The following is a 7,243-nucleotide window of genomic DNA, read 5'->3' as shown; positions in this document are numbered from 1 at the left end:
AGATCTCGTCTCTACAGTAAAATCAAAAGATTAGCCGGGTGTGATAGGGCACGCCTGTAGTTCCAGCTCCTTGGAAGGCTGAGGCGGAAGGATCACTGGAGCCCAGCGGGTCGAGGCTGGGGTGGCCGTGAGCATGCCACTGCACTCCAGCCTGGATGATGGAGTGAGACTCCAATGCGAAAGAAAGAAAGAAAGAAAAAAAGAAAGATGCGCATATGTGCAGTCAAGGTCCCGTCATAAAAGAGATGGCATGCTCAGATTAGGATAATTTAAGGACGGTTTTAATAAACAGCTCGTTACAAACAGATGAGCAAGTAGGGAGAGAGACTGGGCAGTGCCCAGAGCTGGCAGCAGCAGAACCGTTTCTGTCCTCTGGCTCAAGGGCCACGGGGAGGCAAGGGCTGCGAGAATCCACAAGAGAGTCCTGAAGGGAGTGTCCCTGGGGAGAATCTGGAGTCTTCCATCAATAGACACGGCCTACTGGAGGGCAGTGCCTGTTCCCTCAAATCCCCTGCCAAGATACTCTGTGACCTAACCCAGTCTGAAGCCACGGGAGCTTTGTTGATGCAGCCAGGCTCCAGGGACAGAACAGGTGAGAAGGTTGGAGAATAAATCTGGAGGAGCAAATGGCAGATGTCTAGTACAGCCAAAGCCTAGCAAAGAAAGATCAGAGAGAGCTGGGCTCGGTGGCTCAGCCTGTATCCCGTGCCTTTGGGAGGCTGAGGTGAGTGGATTGCCTGAGCCCGCAGGTTCGAGACCCGCCTGGGCAACTTGGCGAGACTTCATCTCTACAATAAAATCAAAATGAGCCGGGTGTGGTAGCGCGCGCCTGTAGTTCCAGCTACTTGGAAGGCTGAGGTGGAAGGATGGCCGGAACCCAGCAGGTCGAGGCTGCGGTGACCGGGAGTGACCACTGCACTCCAGTCTGGGTGACAGAGTGAGACTCCAACTCAAAAAAAAAAAAAGTGCTTGTGATGTGGGGTAGTTCCCCTTAGCTTCATCAGTGCCCTCCATTGTCTCTTCAGATATGGATGCAGCTTCTGTACACTGAAGCAAGACGTTTGCTTAACTTTCTTTATGCCTCTGTTGTATTTTTTTCCTTCCTTTCTCACTTTCTTCATGACTTCAGTTTGTGCTTTTTCCTCATCCTGTCCTCCTTAACTTACTGTTCTCTGGCATCTGCATTATCAGATTTCAAGGCCACTCCCCTGCTGAATTCAGTGACTGTAGAATTCTCAGAAGTAGATCCTTCATAATCTAACCTTCTTATCTGCTGAAACAGTGTGACCTCCTAGCTGTTTTCCTTACTGTCCTTTGTGTGGACTGTGCTGCTTATGCTTTTGAGCTTTTGCTCAAAGACACTTTCCTCTGTCTCTAGCGTGTGCTGGTATTATTCATTCTTTAAGGCTCACCCACATGAAACTTTGTAGAGCTGTTGTGTCCTGCATCAAATAGTTCTCTTTCTTGATCGTCTGTTATGCCATCTAGATCGAGGCACTTGGCTATATTATTTTTGTTTATTATTTGTGCTACATTTTCTTGTATTCTTTTTCCTTGTCATTCTTTCCTTAATTTATTGTGCTCTGGCATCTCCATTATCACTCTGCTGAAGCTCTTTATCAGATTTCATATTCTTCCTCAGCTTTAGAGACACCTGTTGTTTTCCCAGTGAGTATATAAGCATTTTGAAGACTCAGGCCACACTTTTTTTCCTTTGTTGATTATAATGTTGATCATGGAGCGAGGTGGGAGATACAAATGGAAACAAATTAGGTTTTGAGTTAATGTTGTCATCATATCCCAGGACCCATCTATGTACAATCTTAGATGTCTCCTTTTTTGTTAACATGCTAAATATTGGATACCTTAAGGTTATTTAAAATATAAAAAGGTAGATAGAAAGACATGAATAAATATGGTCATCCAAAATATTATATCAAAGCCATAATGTTGTCATACTTTGATTAACTTCATCTTAAAATCGCAGTTGGTTTTCATCATTCTGACTTATACCTAAATTTGACTTTTTTCTTACAACCAAAGCAATACTGGCTAATGAAAAAATTGAGAAGTATGGCAGTGAATAAACAAATTGAAAATCATCACTCATAATCTTACCAACAGATAGACAATGACTGCTGTTGGTTTTTTTACATTTCCTTTTAGTCTTTTTTCATAAGTATAAATTTGAAGCATAATTAATATTATATAATGCAAGCAGACTGATAAGTCTTTACTAATAACATTGGTTGCTGAGCAGTCTGGTAGCTTCCTTCGTCTTTTGATCCCTGCTGGCATGGGATCTAAACTAGGTATCAAACTTGCTTCTAAACTAAGTATCAAAATATAAAAAGTTAGTCGTATTAGCTAATTATCAGGAAAACTTAAATAAACCTTCTGGATTAAAAAAAATTGTGTTTAACAATTAGTTGGAAAGATAAATGAATGGTAAGAATTTTTTATATAAGTCAACAAGAAAGCAGTGCTTTTTTTTTTAATTAATGAAGGTTTAGGTTTTTAAAATGCAGTTAAAAAAACAAAGCCAGATTTCTTTCTTGAAAAATAAGATAAGGAGCTAAATTTCTTTCTTGGGGACTCTCAGGACTAACTTGATTTTCCGATGAGCTGTGATAACTTTTGTACTTGTTGTATCATCAAAAATCCTCCCTGTGGCACAAAAGGACTATTTTAATTAGAAAATATTGTTGCCACAGGGAGGTAGAAGATTGGCATGAAAAATGGGGGATCTAAAGGGAGCCCCCGTCCTAGGATTCCCTGAAGGTGAAACAGATTGAGCCAGAAGGAAGACAGTGCTGGTAGGTTGGCTTTTAATTTATTAAGAATGTTTACAGTTTTATATTAATTAACATTATTTCATCTACCTATACCATAGTTTTGTTTAAAGGATGACAATGATTCTTCCTTAAGGAGAGAGAAACAATGCAATAGTATTTTTCTTCCTAACAGTTTGCTATCTCAGGACCTGTCGCTGTGTTCTTAATATTTGTGTCTTTTTCGAAAAAAAGCCCTAGAGCTGTTTCATGCTTCTACTTTCTTGGAGGCTACAACTGAGTGAACATCTTCAAGTCTTTTTTTGATCACTTCTCTTATTTCTGCTTCTAATCTAGACTTTTTCCTGAACTTTTTAAAAACTTTGTTTCCCCCCATTATCTGTTTTCTTGAAGTTAGATTTGTCTAAGTTTTCTACAATGGGAAAAATGTAAATCTTAAGTTCACTTAGTTTTCACTCTAGAATTCTTTGAATTATAATTGTATCGTGATTTAGATCAGTTAGAAAGTATGATTACAGAAAAATTTTAAATACATATATATATATATAATTATTATTATTATTTTTTGCATTGGAGTCTCACTCTGTTGCCCAGACTGGAGTGCAGTGGCCACTTGCAGCCTCGACCTGCTGGGCTCTGGCAATCCTTCCGCCTCAGCCATCCATGTAGCTGGAACTACAGGCGCGCGCTACCACGCCCGGCTGATTTTTTAATTTATTGTAGAGATGAGGTCTCGCCAAGTTGCCCAGGCAGGTCTCGAACCCGCGGACTCAGGCAATCCACTCACCTCAGCCTCCCCAAGTGAGGGATTACAGGCTGAGCCACCAAGCCTGCTAATTTTAAATATTTTAATAACTATTTCGTTTAGCCTAAGACACCATCAGTTGTAAGAAACATCATTTTTATACCACCGAAGGAAAAATGCTGCCAATTGTAAAGTTTGAGACCATCAGCGATAAGATGCATCCTGATTTCAGAGATGTCAAATGTGAAGAAATGTGTATTTTAGGATTAATGAACTGTGATATGCAATCATGAATCCTCCTGAAACTCTCACTTACTGGGAATTAGACATCACGATATCAGGCTTACAGAAACATGGGATAAGTTTCCTTGTGGAAATTCCCATGTGTGCTGAGTATGCTCTCTGTAAATTTCTTTCTTTCTTTTTTTTTGAGTCAGAGTCTCACTTTGACGCCCAGACTGGAGTGCAGTGGCACACTCTCGGCCATCCCAGCCTCGACCTGCTGGGCTCCGGCAATCCTTCCACCTCAGCCTTCCAGTAGCTGGAACTACAGTCGTGCGGTACCACGCCCAGCAAATTTTTGATTTATTGTAGAGATGAGGTCTCGCCAAGTTGCCCGGGCGGGTCTCAAACCTGCAAGCGTAGGCAGTCCATTCTCCTCAGCCTCCCAAAGTGCTGGGATTATAGGCTTGAGTCACCACACCCGGCTTGCTCTGTAAATTTCTTACTGTCTTTCAAGACAGGATATTTAAATTAGAAAATCATTTAACCATAACGAAATGTGCCTAAATAATACAATTTTATTAATTCAGACTGAGGAGCGAGCTAAGTCTGGATTATATCGAATCTTAAATGAGTAGCAAACAGGATGATGAGTGTTGCCAAGCCGAGAAAGTGGAAGTTTCTTAGATGTACAGATAGAGGAGCGCACTAGCGCAGATCCATGCGTTCCTCCAGCCGTCTGCAGCATGTCTGTCAGAGCGGAGTGTCTTGTGGTAAACAAGACCCTCTCCTTGCCCTCACCAGGCTTTCGGCTGTGTGGAGAAAATGAACAGTTCATTAAACATGTTGCTACGATAAAGTGAGATGAGTGGTGATGAAAGGTTTCGGGGCGTCAACAGCAGGAGCGTGCCAGGGAGTGTGGAGATCGCCTTCCTCAGGACATGGCCTTGGAAGGGTTCGAGTAATTACCCAGGCAGACAACAGCGAGGGTGAAAGTCCGGAGGAAGAAAAGCATGGCTTATTCGAGTTGCTGCGAGTGCTGGAATTACAGACTGAGCCACCGAGCCTGGCCAGCCTTTTAAGAGTTTTAAGCACTTTTAAAAAATGCAAATCTAGTTGCTTTCAAGACCGTGAGTAGTATAAATGAATGATTACACTAAAGTCTGGGCTCGGTGACTCAGTTTGTAATCCCAGCACTTTGGGAGGCTGAGGCGAGAGGATTGCCTGATCCCCCCAGTTCGAGACCGGCCCAGGCAACTTGGTGAGACCTCGTCTCTACAATAAATCAAAAAAATTAACCAGGCGTGGTAGTGCACTCCTGTAGTTCCTGCTGCTTGGAAGAATCACCTGAGCCCAGCAGGTTGACATTGGGGTGGCTGTGTAGGTGCCACTGCACCCCAGTCTGGGCGACATTGAGACTCCAACTCAAAAAAAAAAAGAAAGAAAAAGTCTGAACTCCTAAGTGCCTCATTCACAGTTCTAGTTAACTAGAGCTGGTATCTAGTTAACTCTTCTTGTTCACCTTCCCCTAAATTCTTTGCCACTACATATTTGAGCACTACTATGCTCATTGCCTATACTAAACCAGAAGGAATAGAGATTATGGTAGCTGCTCACCTGAGCCTTTCTTCTTGGAATTAAGAGGGTGATGCTTTGGTACAATAATGCTGTTTCAGGAAGAGGAGGAATCATTGCCCCTTATGCATCCTCCATGTCCATGTGTGTACACTTGTGGGTTTTACCATGATCCAGGTGAGACTCAAAACAGCCAGTCTTGATTGAATACCATGCTTATTTGATGACTTTGTTAGGTATTTATCTAGGCTGGTGGCCTGTAAGTCAGTTAATGGAATGGAAATGCTATTTTGGCCATTTGGACTAGGCAGCATAAGTCAATATGTTTCTTTCTGTCTTTGAGGACTAACTTTTTAGTAGAAGTTATATTGAAACCCCTTCTTCTGTTTTTAGTACTGTACACAAACTTTTGCTGGTTTATATTTCAGCTGGATCCTGGATATTGTTCTAGGCCTTGTGGGTCATAGTGGATACCATAAAGAAAATTATATACTGAAGAGCTGTGACTTGAGCCTATTTAATGAGTGTATATAAAAGGGCTTTGCAATTTAATCTTTAAAAAAAATTGTAATATACAATATTTAGAACATGCAAAAAGCTATGAAGAATTCAACTAATATGCGTGTATTATACTATCAAAATTAATATAAAATATTGGCAACAGTGTTAATTTAAATTTTCTATGTACCTCAATTTAATACATTGCCCTTTTCTTCTTCCTTAAGATAATTACTATCCTGAATTTGATATCAATCATCTAATGGAATCTTTAAAATAGAAACAAGGAAGATTCCAGATGCGTATGTTTTTTAATTGGCAAAAAAGAAGTGATCTTTCAGTTTAACGACAATTTTTTTTGGAGGAGGGTGGCCTGTTATGTACCAGTTTTCATTTTCATAAGAATTTGGATAGAAAATGATTCAAATCATAGCCCTGAGGCAGGACAGTTGTTGCAGGATGGAATGGGAGTTTGTGAGTGTCATGATAGTCGGAGATTTTAAAGCAGGAGCCAGCATGCCGCTTAGTGGGGATGTTGTAAGGATAACAACTCAGGTGTCAGGTGGGTATCCACTAGGTTTCTTTGACAATCTATTTCAAGTCTGAGATACTGTTTATAATAGTTTTTATTATAAAAGCATTAATTAGCATGATTGTCTATGATATGGTTGTCAGTTCATTCTCCTGATTAGAAAGGTTTCCCATGAAATTGAAGATCACCTTCACTACAGGAATTGGGTGAGAAGATGTGGCATAAACCCATCATATTGTTTTGTGGGAAGGATTGGGACCTCTAAGCATTTGTTCTGTGGTCAGTAGTTCATCTTATTCTTCCACCCGAAGAGTCTTAGACTCACTGTTGCAGTTGTGTGACTTTTTCTTCTGTTATCAATGGTACAAGCATGTCTTATATAAATTTCTCAAACTTAAAAAATTTTTCTGATTAGTTGATATGGCTACTACATAAAAGATGCTCACATCAAAAATAGCAGTAGTTTTCAAAGTGATTTCTGTGCAGTGCTAATTATTATACAAAAACGGGTTTTTATTAAATAAATTTAGAAAATGCTGGTGAAAGAAAATGAAACAGATTTATTTACAGGAAGACTTCTCAGAGGTTTTCATATACAAACGTGAATTGTGATTCTGAAGAAAAAGAAGTGTCTCTTTTTAGAGAACATCTCTTAGGACCAAGTGTCTCAGTGTCTTTAGAGCAAACTGTCTAGTTTGTTAGTACTTCTTTGGGACAGTGATGAGTAGCTAAGGAGCTAAAATTCTCCTTTAATAAACTGTATATCTTTGGCTGTTTACCTCATTTAATCTGCCACTTCTTAATGCTGGTTTTCTTAATGCCGTGTTTGTGCATTTTTTCCTCTAGTTTTTAATTTTTTGTCAATCAGGAACAGTTAAA

The 7,243-nt window shown here is 40.2% G+C and overlaps 1 long non-coding RNA gene across 1 annotated transcript; it reads left to right on the top strand.

The window, feature by feature from the left end:
* Nucleotides 1-444: 444 nt before the first annotated feature.
* On the top strand, nucleotides 445-2,816 carry LOC110595681. Its single transcript, XR_002481984.1, has 3 exons — nucleotides 445-455; nucleotides 588-592; nucleotides 2,715-2,816. It is a non-coding gene; the product is annotated as an uncharacterized LOC110595681 (long non-coding RNA).
* Nucleotides 2,817-7,243: the final 4,427 nt, after the last annotated feature.

Source organism: Carlito syrichta, unplaced genomic scaffold, assembly GCF_000164805.1.
Source record: "Carlito syrichta isolate Samal-C Ts95f unplaced genomic scaffold, Tarsius_syrichta-2.0.1 Scaffold303379, whole genome shotgun sequence".
Taxonomy (NCBI): domain Eukaryota; kingdom Metazoa; phylum Chordata; class Mammalia; order Primates; family Tarsiidae; genus Carlito; species Carlito syrichta.
Note: the sequence above shows the minus strand (reverse complement) of the source record. Positions and strands in the feature narration are given on the sequence as shown.